The sequence below is a fragment of the Tursiops truncatus genome, chromosome 18 (genome assembly GCF_011762595.2).
Source record: "Tursiops truncatus isolate mTurTru1 chromosome 18, mTurTru1.mat.Y, whole genome shotgun sequence".
Taxonomy (NCBI): Eukaryota; Metazoa; Chordata; class Mammalia; order Artiodactyla; family Delphinidae; genus Tursiops; species Tursiops truncatus.
This window is the reverse complement of record NC_047051.1, coordinates 45,773,375-45,795,505: the sequence shown is the minus strand read 5'-3', so window position 1 is coordinate 45,795,505 and position 22,131 is coordinate 45,773,375. Positions and strand designations below refer to the sequence as shown.

Genomic DNA, 22,131 nt, shown 5'->3' with positions numbered 1-22,131 from the left:
ACAGCAGCAGGTCAGGTCGTTTGGAGAGTAAAGACCAGTTGGATTTTTTAATTAAAAAAAATTTTTTTTGACCACGCTGCATGGCTTGCAGGATCTCAGTTCCCCAACCAGGGATTGAACCCAAGGCCACGGCAGTGAAAGCCCAGAATCCTAACCACAACGCCACCAGGGAACTCTCCTGTAATTTTAAAATAAATTGTTTCTAAATCCTACTGCGTAGAAGACTATTTTTATGTCTGTTTCTTCGTAAAGGCAACTGTAGGTTAAAAACAAAATTTATTTGAAAATAAAAGGGAATTGGATTTGGGGTACTTAGTTATTAATGAAGAAAACTTACATTAGATTTTCAGGAATATTCCCTCACAGAACCAAATTTTAGTAAGTCCCACTGGTCCAAATCCAGGCATCCTGGGTCCTGCCACCTCCTGCATGTGGGCCTCTGCCCAGTCACTGGACAGAAATCTGGACTCCAGTTTCTTAAATTATATATCATCCAGCATTAGACTTTCAGCTCTAACACTCTGCATGAAAAGAAAAGGAGCTGTAACAGCTCACTGTTTCATTGAAACAAACCAAAAAGAATTCTGGTCCAAGGTCCCAGTGCCAACCTCCTACCACAACTAGCCCAGCTTTTTAGGTCTTTAGCTCCCCTCGTGCTCTCCAATTAAAGAAATAGAAATCTGGGCTTTCTCTATAAACTCTGTGTTCTGCCCTTCCCAATGGTATCACTGCAAACGTCCTTATAAATCTACAACCCAAGCCGTAGAATAACTTCTATGGGCTTGGGGCTGTATGAATGGCTCTCTCTTGCTGAGCCCGCTCTGAGGAGACTCTGTCCCCAAAACACTGAGTGGTTTTTGTTTTCCTGCTGAAACCAGGGGAGATTGTGGAGTGGGAGAGCTCAGAGCTTACAACCCTGTAGATCGACACTCAGCACATCTCTAATGGGCTCCACTCAATGACAGCTGTGACGAATACCATGGCAATTTCCCAGATAAGATTGTATCCGAGTAGGGGCTACATTTCCTTCAGAGTTGCAGAGGTCATTATTATTCTTTGGAGAGGAATTCTGAGGAGGAAATAGCTGATTTAAACGCCTGCTGTCAGTTGCCAAAGAAATTGTTACAAAATACTGCTATAATGATGTGGAAAACTGCCCATTGCATTGGATTCCACATTTTTTGTGCTCCCTCCTGTTCATCCTCCGAGATTTCCCTCTTAGCTAACTGAGTGTGTGAAGATTGGTGCTCTAAAAGCCTCGTAACTTGGAGTCTCATTCTGAGTCCTTTGGCATTTCATATTATGGTTGCTCAACCATTTTTCACGACCACTCAAGCTTTCACGAGGTCTTCTAAAAGACTGTGCAAAGCCCAGAAATACCCGCTCAGGCCCACCTTGCCTGCGCCCGCCCGGAGCCAGTGGTCCTTCACGTACCCCACATCCAGTGAGACGCGCTGCGCACCGACGGAGCAGACATGGACAAAGCGGTGGTGGCCAGGCTTGGACTGGGGCTGCTGCTTCTGGCACTGCTCTTACCTACGCAGATTTATTCAAATCAAAAAACTGTTGTAACGCCTTCAAGTAATTCCTCCCAGCATACCTCAGCTGCCCCCAGTCCAGCGAACGCCACCACCATGGCAAGTGCCGGTACTCTGCAGTCAACAGCCGGTCTCTTGGTGATCTCGCTCTCCCTTCTACATCTCTACTGTTAAGAGACTCAGACCAAGAAACATCTGTACTTCCCATCCTCTAAACCCAATTCAGATGGCATCCAGACATCCAGTGTGACAAGGGAAAAAAGAACAGGTCTTCATTGAATGAATCTGCTAGTTCCACACCTTATTTTATTGACAGAAACTGTTGAGGATCCCAAATTTGATTGGTTTGAAGAGCTTGTGAAGGGTTTGACTAGATGACGAATGCCAATATTAAATCTGCTGGAGTTTCCTGTACAAGATGAAGAGAGACAACATCCAAAATTAGTTAAGAGATGATTTCCTTAAATGTGGCTTAAGAAGTATGGACACATAAAACTCTACCTTGAAAGTGAGAATAGATTTTATCTTACCAAGAGATAAAGAATGGGATGTGGAACAGAGATTCAGTTTTCATTTGTTCATTAAATTTATAAGGCCATAAAACAATGAGGTAAAACAAAGCTTCTGTGATTCTATTTATATGTACATTAGAAGGAACTTCCAGGTGTTACTGTAAATCCTCAATGTGTTGTTTCAGCAGTACTAATTTAATGCTGATGTACTCTAAAGAAAATTTTATGTTAAGCTATTGCTGTTCTCTTGGGAACTGAACTCTTTCTTTCCCTTGGGGTTTGGGTTTGACATTGCATTTGAATTTTTATATAGTCATTGATATGTACCAGGGCAATGATGGATTGGAATCTACCCCAAATCCAAGCATAATGAGTACATTTTGCTTATATATTTATCAACTATTCTTATTCAAAAAGAGCAGTAGATTCATTTAGCTAAACAGATAACAAAGAGTAGAATTACATTGATCTCAACTAATTCAAAATGCTTTTTATTTCTGCATATGTCGGATACTTTTTACAGTTTAAAAAATGATCTGTTTTGAAGGTAAGATTGACAAATCTTGAAATTAAAAAGGCAAATATGTGAAGGAGCTAAACTATAAATCAAATATATTTGGCAAGGGAAGACTGGAAGCTTGCTTACGTTAAATTCAGAAAAACTTTTGTACTCTTTTCTGTAAATACTTCTTTTTAAACTGAATCAGTATAGCCACATTTGGAACACTTTATGTTATCATTCAATATTTTTAGATAGTTAGAACCTGGTCCTAAGCCTAAAATGGGCTTGATTTTGGAAAGTAAATCTTTTCACAACTGCCTTGATGCACAGAAACCTTTTTAAAAATAGACACTCCCTAAAGTCTTTTGTTCGCATGGTCACACACTGATGCTTAGATGTTCCGAAATCTAATATGGCCACAGTAGTCTTGATAACCAGTCATTTTTTTTCCATCTTTAGAAATCTACACTGGAACAACCATATCCAACAGATCTCAAGCTACTGTGTGTGTGAATGAACATTCTCTTTTGTTTCATGCCTGAATGCTGTACATCTATTTTGGATTGTATATTGTGTTTGTGTATTTATGCTTTGATTCATAGTAACTTCTCTTGTTATGGAATTGATTTGCATTAAACACAAACTGTAAATAAAAAAAAAAAAGAAATACCCACTCAGCCTATATATTAAATTTCATTCATTCAACAAGTACTTCTAGGACTTCCCTGGTGGTGCAGTGATTAGGAATCAGCCTGCCAAAGCAGGGGACACAGGTTCGATCCCTAGTTCGAGAATATCCCACACGCTGCGGAGCAACTAAGCCTGTGTGCCACAACTACTGAGCCCACGTGCTGCAACTACTGAAGCCCTTGTGCTCTGCAACAAGAGAAGCCACCGCAATGAGAAGCCCAAGCACCATAACAAAGAGAAGTCCCGGCTCACCACAACTAGAGAAAGCCCGGATGCAGAAAAGAAGACCCAACTCCGCCAAAAATTAAAAACAAACAAACAAAACAAAACAAATACTTGTAGAATACTTATTATTTTTCCACATATGAGAAGGTGGTATAAGGTAGTGGTTCCAAGCACAGTTTCTGGAGTCAAAGCTTCTAGATTCTAAGCCTGGCTCCACCAGGATTACTAGCTGTGTGACCTTGTTATGTGACAGTTGTGTGACCTAGGACAAGTTACATAAGTTTCCACATCTGTATAAAAGGCCCAATAGTAGTACCTACCTCATAGGGTTGAAATGAGGATTAAATGAATTCATATTTGTGAAGGGCTAAAGATAATAATAGCTCATAGTAAGTGTTCATTAATATGTTCATTACATCTATAAAGAAGATAACAAATTTGCAGTCTAAGAGAAGACAGATACAAGAGTAACATAAAACAAGATAGAGTTCATCCTAGAGACCAGCAAAACCCTTGAACAAAAAAAATTCTTGAAGCAAACTAAGAAAAAGTAAAGGTGGGAAAAATTTGATGGTATAAAAGTTCAAACCTTCAGACAAACACAAAAATACCATAAAAATCCACAGGCAACAAAACAGAGGAAAAATAATTGCCACACCTTCTGTTGACAAGGATTAGCATCCTGCATCTAGGCAACTCGGCGGGGGGAGGATATATACATGTGAAATCTTAGGACAGGAGTTTCAGAGCCTCAGAGGAAGAAGCTGATTGCAAGTTAAAGTGTTTGAATTAAATTTGATTGAAAAGAAAAAGGTGGCAAAGTTTTCTAGAAATGGAACTGTTCCTAAGGAAGATTAATCTGGCAGCAGCAGGTCAGGTCGTTTGGAGAGTAAAGACAAGTTGGATGCTGACAAGATCAGGTGAAAGGTGGTGTCATCCTCACCTGGGAACTCCAAGGAGAGGATGATCATAAACATTCTCTTGGGTCAATAAGTGCTTGACGATGACTGAGGTTTTCTGAGGTTTCAGAGCCCACATAATTGGAAAAATGGCGGTTAGTAAAGTTAAGGAAGATGGGAGCAGAAGTGGATTTGGGGGGAGCTGATGGGTTTGTTTCTGAAACTACATAAGCGTAAGGTATCCGCTTTGAAATTAGAGAAAGAGAGGTTAACATCTGGTTGGAAATGCAAGTTCAGACCTCTAACGAAAATATAAACCAAGAGATATAGAATTAGGATTCATCCTAAAACAAGCTGAGGCCAGGGGCATAGGTAAGTTCACAGAGTATTTGCCCTGAGTGGGAGTGGAAGCCAGAGGATCACAGTGGGAAAGGGCTTATTGAAAATACAGTTTCCTAGACCCCATTCATTCTTACCTAACCAGAATTAGGAGATAACATTAAGGACTCTATATTTTTAACAAGTTGTTAACATTTATCTAATAAACGTTAAAGTTTAAGACCCTGCTTCAGAGCATGAAGGATGACGAGAAAAAAACCAAGATGGTTAAAAGATATCAAGTAAATCTTGATGGTATCGTTAAGGAAGAAGGAATGCATGAGGATCGGGTATCAAATCTTCAACCGGAACATAGGAGAAATGGAAAGAGGCTTTTGGTTTGTATTATATTAGGAAACAATAAAAGACCTTCCTTCTCCACTAGGGTGAAGGATTGAAGGGGTAGAGAGAAAGTGGAGATAATTGAAGACATCACTTTCCTGAAATTTGACAGCAGAAGAAAGAATAAGAGAAAATGTTGGCTTGTGGCTGTAACAGAATTAAGGGTGTGACTTGTATTTAAGAGTGAGTGGGGAAAGATAGACAAGATGAAAAGGCAGAGGGCTATGTACCAGATGAAGGAACAAGATAAAACCCCAGAAAAACAACTAAATGAAGTGGAGATAGGAAACCTTCCAGAAAAAGAATTCAGAATAATGATAGTGAAGATGATCCAGGACCTCGGAAAAATAATGGAGGCAAAGATTGAGAAGATGCAAGAAATGTTTAACAAAGACCTAGAAGAATTAAAGAACAAACAAACAGAGATGAACAATACAATAACTGAAATGAAAACTACACTAAAAGGAATCAATAGCAGAATAACTGAGGCAGAAGAACGAATAAGTGGCCTGGAAGACAGAATCGTGGAATTCACTGCTTCGGGACAGAATAAAGAAAAAAGAATGAAAAGACATGAAGACAGCTTAAGAGATCTCTGAGACAACATTAAACTCAACAACATTTGCATTATAGGGGTCCCAAAGGAGAAGAGAGAGAGAAAGGACCAGAGAAAATATTTGAAGAGATTATAGTTGAAAATTTCCCTAACATGGGAAAAGAAATAGCCACCCAATCCAGGAGGCGCAGCGAGGCCCATACAGGATAAACCCAAAGAGAAAGACACTGAGACACATAGTAATCAAATTGGCAAAAAATTAGGCAAAGAAAAATTATTAAAAGCAACAAGGGAAAAATGACAAATAACATACAAAGGAACTCCCATAAGGTTAACAGCTAATTTCTTAGCAGAAACTCTACAAGTCAGAAGGGAATGGCATGATATACTTAAAGTGATGAAAGTGAAGAACCTACAACCAAGATGACTCTACCGGCAAGGATCTCATTCAGATTCGATGCAGAAATCAAAAGCTTTACAGACAAGCAAAAACTAACAGAATTCAGCACCACAAAACCAACTCTACAACAAATGCTAAAGGAACTTCTCTAAGTGGGAAACACAAGAGAAGAAAAGGACCTACAAAAACAAAATCAAAACAATTGAGAAAATGGTCATAGGAACATACACATCAATGATTACCTTAAACGTGAATGGATTAAATGCTCCAACCAAAAGACACAGGCTTGCTGAATGGATACATAAACAAGACCCATATATATACTGTCTACAAGAGACCCACTGCAGACTTAGGGACACATAAAGACTGAAAGGGAGGGGATGGAAAAAGATATTCCATGCAAATGGAAATCAAAAGAAAGCTGGAGTACCTATACTCATATCAGATAAAATAGACTTTAAAATAAAGAATGTTACAAGAGACAAGGAAGGGCATTACATAATAATCAAGGGATCAATCCAAGAAGAAGATATAACAATTATAAATGTATATGCACCCAACATAGGAGCGCCTCAATACATAAGGCAACTGCTAACAGGTATAAAAGAGGAAATTGACAGTAACACAATAATAGTGGTGGACTTTAACACCTCACTTACACCAATGGACAGATCATGCAAAATGAAAATAAATAAGGAAACAGAAGCTTTAAATGACACAATAGACCTGAGAGACTTAATTGATATTTATAGGACATTCCATCCAAAAACAGCAGATTACACTTTCTTCTCAAGTGTGCACGGAACATTCTCCAGGATAGATCACATCTTGGGTCACAAATCAAGCCTCAGTAAATTTAAGAAAATTGAAATCATATCAAGCATCTTTTCTGACCACAACACTATGAGATTAGACATGAATTACAGGGAAAAAATCATAAAAAACACAAACACATGGAGGCTAAACAATACGTTACTAGATGACCAAGAGATCACTGAAGAAATCAAAGAGGAAATCAAAAAATACCTAGAGACAAATGGCAATGAAAACATGATGATCCAAAACCTAAGGGATGCAGCAAAAGCACTTCCAAGAGGGAATTTTATAGCAATACAATCCTACCTCAAGAAACAAAAAAAATCTCAAATAAATAACCCAACCTTACACCTAAAGGAATTAGAGAAAGAAGAACAAACAAAACCCAAAGTTAGCAGAAGGAAAGGAATCATAAAGATCAGATAAGAAATAAATGAAATAGAAACAAAGAAAACAATAACAAAGATCAGTAAAACTAAAAGCTAGTTCTTTGAGAAGATAAACAAAATTGATAAACCATTAGCCAGACTCATCAAGAAAAAGAGGGAGAGGACTCAAATCAATAAAATTAGAAATGAAAAAGGAGAAGTTACAACAGACACCGCAGAAGTACAAAGCATCCTAAGAGACTACTACAAGCAACTCTATGCCAATAAAATGTACAACCTGGAAGAAATGGACAAACTCTTAGAAAGGTATAACCTTCCAAGACTGAACCAGGAAAAAATAGAAAATATGAACAGACAAATCACAAGTAATGAAATTGAAACTGTGATTAAAAATCTTCCAACAAACAAAAGTCCAGGACCAGATGGCTTCACAGGTGAATTATATCAAACATTTAGAGAAGAGTTAACACCCATCCTTCTCAAACTCTTCCAAAAAACTGTAGAGGAAGGAACACTCCCAAACTCCTTCTATGAGGGCACCATCACCCTGATACCAAAACCGGACAAAGATACTACAAAAAAAGAAAATTACAGACCAATATCACTGATGAATATAGGTGTAAATATCCTCAACAAAATACTAGAAAACAGAATCCAACGACACATTAAAAGGATCATACACCATGATCAAGTGGGCTTTATCCCAGGGATGCAAGGATTCTTCAATATATGCAAATCAATCAATGTGATACACCATATTAACAAACTGAAGAATAAAAACCATATGATCATCTCAATAGATGAAGAAAAAAGCTTTTGACGAAATTCAACACCCATTTATGATAAAGACTCTCCAGAGAGTGGGCATAGAGGGAACCTACCTCAACATAATAAAGGCCATATACAACAAACCCACAGCAAACATCATTCTCAATGGTGAAAAACTGAAAGCATCTCCTCTAAGATCAGGAATGAGACGAGGATGTCCACTCTCACCACTATTATTCAACCTAGTTTTGGAAGTCCTAGCCACGACAATCAGAGATAAAAGGAATCCTAACTGAAAAAGAGATAAAAGGAATCCTAACTGGAAAAGAAGAAGTAAAACTGTCACTGTTTGCAGATGACATGATATTATACATAGAGAATCCTAAAAATGCCACCAGAAAACTACTAGAGTTAATCAACGAATTTGGTAAAGTTGCAGGATACAAAATTAATGCACCGGGGCTTCCCTGGTGGTGCAGTGGTTGGGAGTCCGCCTGCTGGTGCAGGGGACGTGGGTTTGTGCCCCGGTCCGGGAGGATCCCGCGTGCTGCGGAGCGGCTGGGCCCGTGGGCCGTGGCCACTGGGCCCGCGCGTCCGGAGCCTGTGCTCCGCGGCGGGAGGGGCCGCAGCAGTGAGAGGCCCGCGTACTGCAAAAAAAAAAAAAAAAAAATTAATGCACCGAAATCCCTTGCATTCCTGTACACTAATGATGAAACATCTGAAAGAGAAATTAAGGAAACACTCCCATTTACCATTGCAACAAAAAGAATAAAATACCTAGGAATAAACCTACCTAGGGAGACAAAAGACCTGTATGCAGAAAACTATAAGACACTGACGAAAGAAATTAAAGATGATACCAACAGATGGAGAGATATACCATGTTCTTTGATTGGAAAATTCAATATTGTTAAAAATGACTATACCACCCAAAAGAATCTATCAATTCAATGTAATCTCTATCAAATTACCAATGGCATTTTTTACGGAACTACAACAAATAATCCTAAAATTTGTATGGAGACACAAAAGATCCCAAATAGCCAAAGCAGTCTTGAAGGAAAAAAACGGAGCTGGAGGAATCAGAGTCCCTGACTTCAGACTATACAACAAAGCTACAGTCATCAAGACAATATGGTACTGGCACAAAAACAGAAATATAGATCAATGGAACAAGATAGAAAGCCCAGAGATAAACCCACACACATATGGTCAACTAATCTATGACAAAGGAGGCAAAGATATGCAATGGAGAAAAGACAGTCTCTTCAATAAGTGGTGCTGGGAAAACTGAACAGCCACATGTAAAAGAATGAAGTTAGAACACTCCCTAACACCATACACAAAAATAAACTCAAAATGGACTCGAGACCTAAATGTAAAACCTGACATTATAAAACTCTTAGAGGAAAACATTGGAAGAACACTCTTTGACATAAATCACAGCAAGATATTTTTTGATCCACCTCCTAGAGTAATGGAAATAAAAACAAAAATAAACAAATGGGACCTAGTGAAACTTAAAAGCTTTTGCACAGCAAAGGAAACCATAAACAGAACAAAAAGACAGCCCTCAGTATGGGGGAAAATATTCACAATTAATCAACGGACAAAGGATTAATTTCCAAAATATATAAACAGCTCATGCAGCTCAATAAAGAAACAAACGACCCAATCCAAAAAATGGGCAGAAGACCTAAATAGACATTTCTCCAAAGAAGATATACAGATTGCTAACAAATACATGAAAGAATGCTCAACATCATTAATCATTAGAGAAATGTAAATCAAAACTACAATGAGATATCATCTCACACTGGTCAGAATAGCCATCTTCAAAAAATCTACAAACAATAAATGCTGGAGAGGGTGTGGAGAAAAGGGAACACTCTTGCACTGCTGGTGGGAATGTGAATTGATACAGCCACTATGGAGAACAGTATGGAGGTTCCTTAAAAACCTAAAAATAGAATTACCATATGACCTAGCAATCCCACTACTTGGCATATACACAGAGAAAACCTTGATTCAAAAAGACACATGCACCCCAATGTTCATTGCAGCACTATTTACAGTAGCCAGGTCATGGAAGCAACCTAAATGCTCATCGACAGACGAATGGATAAAGAAGTTGTGGTGCATATATACAATGGAATATTACTCAGCCATAAAAAGGAACGAAATTGAGTCATTTGTTGAGACGTGGATGGATCTAGAAGAGTGTCATACAGAGTGAAGTAAGTCAGAAAGAGAAGAACAAATATCGTATATTAACGCATGTATGTGGAACTTAGAAAAATGTTACAGAAGATCCAGTTTGCAGGCCAGAAGTTGAGACACAGATGTAGAGAACAAATGTATGGACACCAAGGGGGGAACACCACAGGGGGTGGGGATGGTGGTGTGCTGAATTGGGTGATTGGGATTGACATGTATACACTGATGTGTATAAAATTGATGACTAATAAGAACATGTATATAAAAAAAAGAAAAACAAACAAACAAAAAAACTTATGCTAAAGTTTCTTTGGGTTATTTGTATGGAAATATGTTAATATAAATGTTTCAGACATTTAAAAAAAAAAAAAGAGTGAGTGGGACCTAATTGCACTTGAGAAAGAAGAGGACCCAATGGAAAGGAGACAACAGATCTGGAAGAAAGAGAAGGGATGGTGGGTAGAACAAGGTCATGGGAAAAGAAGGAAGGGCTAGCCTTCAAAAAGACAAGGAACACTTCTTTCTTCCTCTTGTTTCAGAAGAAGGAAAACATATTGGGATGGAAGGCAGAGAAGTCGAAGGAATTCAAGCTGATGTTCTGGATATTGAAGTAAACTGGTAAAGGGTTTAGAGGTGGGAATATGAGGGCACTAGATGAGGTGAGTAAGTCACTAAAGGCATTGGTAGAAAATTAGCCCGTGTTTCTGTGTCTGTCCTCCACAATCAACCCTGGAGAAACTATAGAAGCTAGAGAGGAAACATGGTTTCTAGGAACAAACACCAAACTACCAGCTAAATTACCAGCTAACAGTGAGAAATCCCTAAGGAGAGAGGAGATGGTCTCAACAAATGTGTGGCCTTACAGGAGGGGTGCTGAAAGTGTTGGTTTACTTTTTCCTCTTTTCTCTTTTTCAGTTGGCTGGTGTGGTGGTGTCAAGCCACAGTCATCAGCAATGGTTTGGTGGTGTCTCGGGCTCTCGATGTGAATGAACATGTAACATCAATTTTCAAATCTCGATTTACCCCCTTTGTGATTAAATAATTTGAAGGTCTGATTCTAAGGGTTTTTTGGATACATAGTTTAATGACTGCTAGAGTTGAAATAACTTATAAAGATACCAGTTAATACTTGCAGAAGTGCAGCAGTAATTAAAAATCATAATACACGTTTTAAAATCCCATTCAAAAGTGATGCAGAGGTTTTCATTGAAATTTAGCAAGAAATTTCCACCTTTTCTGCTGTTGATACATTGTTTCTGAAAACACTGGTCTCACTGGACCAAAATCAAGGTACTGGCAATGTTGCATCCCTTCTGAAAACTCTAGGAGAGAATCTGCTTCCTTGCCCTTTCAAGCTTCTAGAGACCACTTGTTTTCCTAGGGCTTATAGCCTCTTCCTCCAGCTTCAAAGCGCATCACCCCAGTCTCTGCTTCTGTTGTCACATCACCTTTTCTCTGATTCTGGCTCCTCCTGTGTCTCTCTTACAAGGTATTGTGATTACATTGGGCCCACTTGGATAAGCCAGGATAAACTCTCCATCTCAGATCCTTAACTTGTTTACTCCTGCAAAATTCTTTTGTGTTGTAAGGTGACATATTCACAGGTTCTAGGGATAAGGATGTGGATATATTCGGGTGGCTATTATTCCATCTACCACAGTCAGTGGCTCAGGTAAATTTGAGAATGTAGCCTGTGCTATGAGGGATCCTTGTCAATGCTCCATACCCCAGATCTCCTGCTCCTACTCTCGGGACACCTTAAATGCCAGTCATGGCACGTGACATCTCTCATATGGCCTGAGAGGGGTGCTGCTGTCAATCTGTGCACAAAATACTGGCAAAGATAAATTTTTTCAGATCAAAATAAATACAAAAAGAAGTTATATTTTTTATTCCCACACACCACTTGATTGTCTAGAGCAGCTTCTGGAGTACCGTCATCCCACTTTGGTGATCAATGAGTATTATGGTTAATTTTATGTGTCAGCTTAGCCAGGTTAATTGTATCCAGTTATTTGGTCAAACATCAGTCTAGATATTGCTGAAAAGGTATTTTTTAGATGTGATTAACATTTAAATCAGTGGACTTTGAGTAAGGCAGATTACCCTGCATAATGTAAATGAGTCTCATCCAATCAATCAGTTGAAGGTCTTAAGAGAAAAGACTGAGGTCCCCTGAAGGGGAAAGAATTCTACCTCCAGATTATCCTTGGACTCAAGACTCCAGCATCAACTCCTGCTGGAATTTCCAGCCTGCTGGCCTGCCCTGAAGATTTCAGACTTCCCAACTTCCTCAATCGTGTGAGCCAAGCACTTAAAATCAATCAATCTGTCCTCTCTCTCTCTCTTCCTTTCTGTGTGTGTGTATACACACACACACACACACACACACACACACACACACACACACATCCTATAAGACTGTAATGTGTCTGTTAAGTTATATATAAGCTGAATATGCAACTGAAGTAAGTTTCAAAATGAGTACAAAATAAATGTTATCAATGTAAAATGTGTATGCGTGTTTATACACATATATTCTATAGGTGTTTTTTCTCTGGAGAACCCTAAATAATGCAATGAGTTAGAGAAGCATTTTCAACCGGTGGGAGGGCATGATTTGAGGCATTGTAATAAACCTCAGGTTCAAGGGTAATATTAATAGATTTAGAATCTCAAAGTAAAATAAAATCTAGGCTCCCTTATACTTGCTCTAAAGTGGTTCTACCTTTTATCAAGTGAACCTGAAATATGGATTCAGTGGTAAGTATTGCTAGAGGGGCCTCAATTCTGGCAAGAATGACCTAAAGTATCATAGGTTTTGGGAGTGAAAGAAATCTAGGAGGTTTTCTAATTTATCTCTCTTAATGGTCTTATTGGCTTTAAGTATTATAAAACCAGTTGATATCAATATTATAAATACCCTATTTTCTTTCATACAATTGCTTTATAACAATTAGTTAATTAAAATGTTAAAAGCCCTGATATTAAGAAAAGAGAAACCATGGCTCACTGACTTCTGGAATTGAATTAGACCTTCACAGTAATATCACATTATTTCAAGGAAGAAAGAAAGAAGAATGATATTTGAAATCATGAGAGGAGTATGAACAGGTATAACATAATTGCGTGGCTTGGAATTTGCCAAAAGACAACTGCTAATAATTTTTGCCATTAAAAGTGCCAAGGATGCTCTTTAATGAAAACCACTATTGTGAATTTCTGTGTCTCCATCTCATCAGAAAATGATATTGCTATCAAAAAAAATCCTCTTATATTTGAACATTTGTGAAATACTGACTCATAAGTGGTTTTCTGGATCCTTGCAATCAGTGGAAATATGGGCAGACGTATTCTTTAATCTTTTAAAATGAAAGATGAGGAAAATATATGTAAAACAGACACTTCAGGATTTTTCTAGAGCAGTTTGCTTTCTTTGGACTGGCACACATATTGGCTCTATCTTCTCTGTGCTATCCAGAGGTGACAATTGGGACAGGAGGGTAAAAGACGAGATGTGGGTTTGAGGACTGAACACAAGGAGGAAAAGGGCTTGGGTCACATAGATTATCTCCTCCCTCTAAGTACTTTTAAGGCCCACAGCTTCCTTATTCATTGTCTTAGCTTCCCTTCCTGTTGCCTTTTTAAATCCTTTAGCCTATAATCCTCAGACTTTGGAGCCATATATCTTGTGTTCAATTTCCTATTCAACCATTTCACAGACAGGCAGTGTTGAGTAAGAAGTGAGCTCTTCTATGTTGATACCTGATAGATATGGATTTGAATCCTACTTCTACAACTTACCATCTACATTGTCTCAATAATGCTGCACAAAAAATGTCTTAGACAGCTTGTGCTGCTATAACAAAATTCTCACAGTTCTGAGCACTGAGAACTACAAGATAAGTCAGCTCCTGGTAAAGGTCCTTTTTCTGGACTGTAGGTAGATGCCTAATTACTGTATCCTCACATGGCAGAGGGAGGGAGATCATCTCTCTCGTGTCTCTGCTTATAAGGCCAGTAATTGCATTCACAAGGGCTTCACCCTCATGACCTAATTACCTCCCAAAGGCCTCACCTCCAAATAACATCACATTAAGAATTAGATTTCAACATATGAATTTGGAGTGGGGGACACAAACATTCAGTCCATAGCAACAAAGTACCCTCAAACTTAGTGACATAAAACAGCAACTGATTCTCTGGCTCACAGGTCTGCAAGTCAGTGGCTCAGCTAGGTTCCGGGCCGCAGGCTACAGGTTTAACTCAGACTTACAGTACATGTCTTGATATCTCCAGGATTAACAGCTTCCTGGAGCAGGGGTTAGGCCCTGTGTATTTCATTATGCGGCCCAGGCTGAAGGGCAGCATCCATCTGGATCATGTTTTCTCATGGCAGATGGCCAGAATGCCAGAAGCAAGCCAAACCCATGAAGCACATTTAAGACCTCTGCTCACATCATGTCTGTTAACATTTCATGGACCCAGCAAGTCCAATATCAGAAATACAGGGCAGTCTACTCTTCACAGAGCGGGAAGGGGAGAGATTATTTGCTGAACAATAATTTAAAGACCCTCTAACTGTAGTTGAATAAATAGCTTAATCTCAATCAGTCCCAGTGTTCTCATGTCTTATATAGAGATGATAATAATAGGGTTACTGGGGAAAAATATAGTCTATAAAGAAAATGACACAGTTTCTAGAACAAAAAGAGCATTCAACAAATGTTAGCTCTTATTATTAATTTCCTTTGAATGTGCACAGAGAAGTAAGAAAGTGGCAAAAGCAAGGTGATGAGGACTAGAGAAGAAATTAAGGGGCTTCCCTGGTGGCGCAGTGGTTGAGAGTCCGCCTGCCGATGCAGGGGACACGGGTTCGTGCCCTGGTCCGGGAAGATCCCACATGCCGCGCAGCAGCTGGGCCCGTGAGCCATGGCCGCTGAGCCTGCGGGTCCGGAGCCGGTGTTCCACAACGGGAGAGGCCACAGCATTGAGAGGCCCGCGTACCGCAAAAAACAAACAAACAAACAAAAAACACTGCAGTAAAACATCAATAAGCTGTAATGTTCAGGGAATGGTTACTTGATTTAACCTGTGTGTTAAAAACAGAAACCCCTGCCCCCTTAAAAAAGTCTCTGGTTTAACACTGTGTTTAAAATATTTTGGATAGGGCTTCCCTGGTGGCACAGTGGTTGAGAGTCTGCCTGCCGATGCAGGGGACACGGGTTCGTGCCCCGGTCCGGGAGGATCTCACATGCCACGGAGCGGCTGGGCCCGTGAGCCATGGCCGCTGGGTCTGCGCGTCCGGAGCCTGTGCTCCACAACGGGAGAGGCCACAACAGTGAGAAGCCCGCGAAACGCAAAAAAAAAAAAAAAAAAAAAAAGGTATAGGGAGAGGATAGTTTGTGTTTATCTAAATGGTCAGTTCACAATTATGGTCACCCATGTTATTGTTTTGCTGTTGGACATTTGTTTCTACTGTTATGCTGTGTGTGAGAACAGTATGTACAACACACTATGCAAAATGATAGACAAAATGTAGCCAAAACTCAACATCTTGCTCATTAGGCAATTTGGCAAACATGATCTGCATATTTGAAGAAAAATATATAACACAGGAAAATGTCAGTAATTAAAACAAAAAACATGAACCGTAATGAATATGTTTAAGTAATCAGTCATTTCTAGAATGCATGTGTGGTTTGCAGAAATCCTACATTAAAAAAAATTATTTTTTGATGTGGACCATTTTTAAAGTCTTTATTGAATTTGCCACAATATTGCTTCTGCTTTATGTTTTGGTTTTTTGGCCCCGAGGCCTGTGGGATCCTAGCTCTGCGACCAGCGATCAAACCCACACCCCATGCATTGGAAAGTGAAGTCTTAACCAGTGGACCGCCAGGGAAGTCCCTAAATATATATATATTTTTAATATTTGAGAGAAGATTTGGCCATTTTAACTAAATTCTTTCTCTATGTGGGTTTAAAGGAATACCAGAGACTCTCAATTTAAAATTATAACCAAAGTCACTAGATTGCTCAGAGCTGATTGGGTTATTTCTAGTAGACTGAGTTAGATCACACCACAGTTGACATGGTTGATCACTGCACAGTTTCATCATGGAGACAACAAAGTATACTGGGTTCACTCCACTTTGGCTGATGTGATTATTACACGTACATATAGCTTTAGTCTTGACATTTAATCTCCCAGTTCTCCAGTAATACTTCCTTCCATCCGATAAAACCGAGTTTAAAAGCTAAGAATTCCTTAGTTCTACTGAGCTGGAAAATTGTCTCTTTGAGTGGCATTTAACTTCTCAGCTCTGATTTCCATAAGTGGAATATAGTGGTATTTGCTTATCTCTAATTCTGAGACCAACTCCTTCCATTAATATGCTGAATAACCTAAAGCTATTTTAGCAACAATAAGAAGAGTAACTTGCTTATTTCCACAAGCAGACCTCACACATGTTCCAGCTAGCAGGTGAGGAGAGGATTCGCCAGAGCACCCAGCTTTCTTTCTGTAATTAGGCTCTCTCTGTCCTTAGTGCCAATGCACACATAGCAGTGTTTCAGCAGAGGACAGATCTGCCCTCTGTAGAAGTGAGCTTTGAGTGCCCACAGTTGGGGTCTTCATTCCTCTATTTGATCAATATCTGTTCATCTGCCTGGTTCTAAGCTTGCATTCCTTAAAGACACAGAAGGCAGAGGTTACTATAACTGGGTGTCAGCTCTTTCCCAGTTAGGGGTTTTGCTCTGACACTTCCGATTTCTTGCTCTAGTCAACTTGCCTAGACAACATAGAAACCACGATGCTCCCTTCATCCCTTCTCTTTACAGCCTGGACCAGTACTGGCCCTTAGCAGCCAGTCTCTTGCATGCTTTCTCTCTGGACCTCCTATTAGCTCCACTTTACAGGGGAAAAGGATCTGGGGGCACTCAGTTCCAACTCAAGACAAAACAAGGAAAACAAAAAGGGACTGAAGAATTCGTCTTTCCACCTCCCTGAAATCCCCACTTTTGTTCCTTCACTCAGATAACCAGTATTTATTGAGTACCTCCTATGTGAAAGTTGTGACACATGGCACTGAAGATAAAAAGATGAGGACACTTTTGCTGTTCTCAAGGAACTTACAAATTCATAAAGACTAACAAACAAGACATTCCAATTCAGTGTGCAACTGTCATAATGGAGGAAACATGTCTAGTTTGGAGGGATCTGGAAAGTTGTTTTCTGGAACCAGGGATCTCTAAATAAGACCTGAAGCCCAAGTTGGCCATATATATAGAGGTTTGGTTTGAAAAATCCATCCAGGAAGAGGAACAAGCAAGTGCAAAAGCTTATACCCTTTTTATTTCCTTGCTGCACTCTATGTCCTAGTCTGTCCAGGTTCTTTCCTTAAAAGGTTAGAGAGAAATGGAGGAGACAAAAACATGACCAACGGGTACTATGCCCAGGACACATCAGCTTGTGATGTAAAGAGGCAGAGTGCCAAACCTAGAAGCTTATAGGATTTGCCCTCCTTTTGCTTCCATTCATAACAGTGTTTCAAGACTTGTTGCCAAGGGAAAACATGCTCCTCCCACCATTACTCATGCAGACCCACCTTTTAACCAGAATGGAAAATAATTCTGCATGGACCTTTTGGTACTTACTTTTGTCGTCTTGAAAATTATAATGCTAGCAACACACAGTCTAGTAAATTACATCTAAAAATCATTGAATATGTTCCTACACTGGCAATCTGTAATCTTTCCTTGCAAATGACACCCTTGGAGTCTTGGGTCTTGAGTCTTCTTCAAGCATTGGAAGAGTCCTCCCACATCCTTTGTTGGAGACATGTTGCCCTCACAGCCCGCACTTCCATCTTCTCCACGACCCCTTGGTGTTCCCTGATGTGTCTGGTGACACCCACAATTCTTACCATACTTTGTAACTTACTCCCCAGAACTTAGAGGGGCTCAGAGAGTGCAGGGGTTGAAAGAACTGTACAATCTCAACCACATCATTGGCGAAAGGGACATTTGTGGTTTTCCCTGGAATAAGGCTTTATGGTTTGTAAACCCCTTCCATGATCCCACATTCATCTGCCTGGTTCTAAGTTTGCATTCCTTAAAGATACAGAAGGCAGAGGTTACTATAACTGGGTGTCAGCTCTTTCCCAGAGGTTACTATAACAGAGTGTCAGCTCTTTCCCAGTTAGGGGAACTGCCATTCACCACTGGCAATACTGTTTAGTTGAAGCAATACATTCTAAGTTGTACACAAACTTTTGGAAAACTGCTCTGCTCTCAAGTTAAATCTGTTTATGCTAACCTTCCTCATAAGTTAGATGTAGAGAATAACTATACTAATAATGCCTGACAAATATTGAGGGACTACTATATGCAAAGTATTATTCTAAGAGTTTTGTGAGTGTTAAGTCATTTAATCCTTATGAAAATCTTACGAGGATATATGCTATTCTTTTAATCACACCAGTGTTATGAAAGAGAAAACTGACACAGAGAATTAAAATAATTTGCCTAAGGTAATTGCCTGGGTTGGGACTGGAACCCAGGATCAGAGTCTATGCTCTTAAGCACCATACTGAACCTCCTCTCCAGAAAGGCCATTAAAGACAATTTTAAAGAATAGTATCTTGATAAAATACTATATTGCTAAGAACACCAAGTAAAAGAGTAACCTCCAACAGACACAGGGAGGATTAGATATTAAGTGTTTCTAAATTCCCAGAAAGATGAAAACTTCTGTCTATGTGTTATTATGGCCCTAATAATAATCACTAATAATATTGTAAATTTCTTGCTGTAGTTAAAATGATTAAAAAGTCTCTCCTGAATTGATTTATGCATATATATCACTCATTACTTACTAGATGTTCATTCATCTCAATTTGCCCTGGAGTAATGGAAACTTCTTACTAAAAATATTATCAATCTAACTATTTGGGAATTACACAAAATGTTTGTGTAAGATATATTTCAATTGGCATAGAATTTTTAAAAATCCTGTATAAAGTATACAATACTAGTTGCCCACCACTTGCATTTTCCCCCCAATATACATGATGGTATACATAACTGTGCTTGTTTCTTCATCTGTAAAGTGGAGTTAATAATGACTACATTATTACTTTGTGAAGGTTACATGGCAGTGGGAGCATGGAAGTGGTTTATAAACCATAAAGCATTATTCAATGCTGGCTTATCTTAGTCCTATGTTTGAAAAATTGTCTTTGTTTTTGATATTTGAAAATACTAACCTCCCTCAAGCTCAGCTGAAGTGAAAATACATTCATAATTTTCAATACCTGACAATATCTAAAACTTTTGCATAAGTTGACTTCCTTACAGATGTAAGCAATAGAGACATGTTTAAGTTACACCAGGTTTTAGGCTTTTGTTGTAAAGATACGTGGAGAAGGAGGAAAACAACCTCACAGATATTGAAATGTCATTTAGGACCCAGTAGTTGTCCTGATCATCCAGCAGCAGCCCTGATGACTCCATGACCCATCTACCTAGTGGTTCTTCCCTGGGCAATGAGTTCATCTTGCGTCTTACTCTAGGGTTCACCATTTTGGTGAGGCATCAACACTCTGCCTCACTTTCACAACAGCTAATTAATCAGCTGGCTGGCTCTTTTCTCCATCTCAGGGTTTCTTATGCATAGTGAGTACTATCTCAGACTTCTGCTTGCTGCCATTTTTCTGGTCTCTCTGCACTTTCCTGCTCTCATACACTGAGAACGGGCTAAGTGGTGAGCTTGTTGGGTAGCTGCCTGGGGTACCAATCTTTAAGGATTACTACCATATCTCTTGAAGAAATCAGAAGTGTGGTACCAGTTAATTCAGCTTTTCACAAGAGTTATCTTGCATAACTAGTGAAATGTTTGGCTCTGAAGAAGATAGTGACACTTGTGTGGAAATTAAAACAACAACAACACTCCCCTTCAGTGCTGGACTGTCTCTGCAGCACTTGTGTTTTTGCAACACAAGTGGCAAGTTCTAAGGTGCAACTGCAGGCTGAGCCAACAATTCTGGGGACAGATAAGTGAGTCATCAGAAGTTGGTAGGTTCAGTTCTGAAGAATTTTAATGAATCAGTTGAAATTGTGATGTCAACTGAAGCATGGCATAGTGCCATTTACCAGGAAGTAGTTCCTTTCTAACAAAAATCATTTAAATTTGAAAACTTTTATTGCCTCTAGGAAATTGGTTCAAAACTTTGCAAAAAAAAAAAATAACTAGAGAAAGAACAAGAACAGTGGACAAGCAGAAAATGGTTTGCTGATGTGAAACCTTATGAAATGAGAATTAAAACGTAGAAATTAGCTGTTATTCTTACATTAATTCCGGGTTTTAAAAAAATCACTACTTTTTTTTTTTAACACTATAAAGGTTGGATTTAGTCGTTGCGAAATATTTCAAACAATACAGAAGTGTAAACGTAAAAACTCTATCTCGGTGGTAGGTAACCTCCAAGGTGGCCCCCAATGACGCCTTCTGGTATTCATGTCCATGTGTAATCCCCTCCTCTTGAGTATGGGCTCTATTCTAATGAGTAGTAAATGGCAGAAGTACCAGGATGTCACCACTGAGATTGGGTTATAAAAATACTGTGGCTTCCATCTTGGATCCTCTCTAGCACTTTCTTGGATGTACTCTCTCTTGTTTGGTAGCTGTGACTCTCAGAGTTTAGGCCCAATGTGAAGACATTCTAGCTATCTTTCTGGAGAGTCCTCTGGGAAAGAGAGTTCCTGGAAGATGAGGAAGAAGAACTGAAGCAGTTCAGGGGATGAGGGAGCTTGTAAGTGGCGCTTCTGAAGCCAACCAACAGTGGGTCCTTCCCCAGCTGAGCCTTGAGGTGACCCAGGCAATCCTTTGGTTACACCCTGTGAGAAACTGTGCTAGAATCACCCAGATCAGATGCTCCATGATTTCTAATCCACAGAAACTGTGAGATAGTAAGTGTTTGTTGTTTTCAGCTACAGTGTCTTGAGATAATTTGTTTATAGTAATAGATAAGTAATGTACTTTCCAATTTCAATCCCCGGAGGTAATCAATATCACAACCAAGTGCTTGTCATTCTATCTTTTTGTCTATTATATGTGATAGTTAAATATGTCTATATGTGTACATATCCACACATACAATTTGTTTCTTACAAAATTAGAATTCCTTTTGAAGATTTACTTTCCTATTTAAGCTTGCAGTATTGTTAAGTGTAGGAAGGATCAAGAAAAGAAGAAAAAGAAAAAAAGATTTACTTATTCATTTTTTCCAAGACCTCATATCTTCAAATTTTAAAAGAGGGCTTACAAGACTCCATTGCAATGCCTACTTACTTACATGAATGGTCTCAATGCCAAGACCTGCTTAAGTCAGAATGATTTGAACACCTCTCCTTGATATAGAAAGATGTTTATGAAAATTTTCATAACAGAAAAATTACAAAATAAAGGTTAAAATGTCAAATTTATAACTTAATACATATTTATGTGTTATCTTCGTCCAAGGCCCTTGTAAGCTAATAAGCACCATATTCCTGTTCGTTTTCTTTCTTTTTTATTTTTTTTACTATTTGGAATAGAATTTTATATTTTAAATTATTATAACAGGTCATGGTTATTGCTATGATTCTAACGAAATATGGTCATATTTATAATTTGTTCAGCAGAGTTCTGTAGAACAAATATATTGCCCTGGCTGCTGTCCCCAAACACAATTGCAATGAAGATATTATGAAATATGGCCTGCTTTGTGAAGACATATTTAGGAATTCATTTTCTGAGAATGCACAGCTTTGGAAAGTAAGTATCTCTTATGTTGAATATAATTTGGTATTTCCTTGGAAAACCAGGCCATTGTTTCAAACATTGCTGTTTTTGAGT

At 38.9% G+C, this 22,131-nt stretch overlaps 1 long non-coding RNA gene and 1 pseudogene across 1 annotated transcript; both read left to right on the top strand.

The window, feature by feature from the left end:
* Nucleotides 1-1,475: 1,475 nt before the first annotated feature.
* LOC117308801 (signal transducer CD24 pseudogene) lies at nt 1,476-1,929 on the top strand (annotated as a pseudogene).
* Nucleotides 1,930-1,962: 33 nt separating this feature from the next.
* LOC117308802 (uncharacterized) lies at nt 1,963-3,219 on the top strand. Its single transcript, XR_004522975.2, has 2 exons — nt 1,963-2,046; nt 3,012-3,219. It is a non-coding gene; the product is annotated as an uncharacterized lncRNA (long non-coding RNA).
* Nucleotides 3,220-22,131: the final 18,912 nt, after the last annotated feature.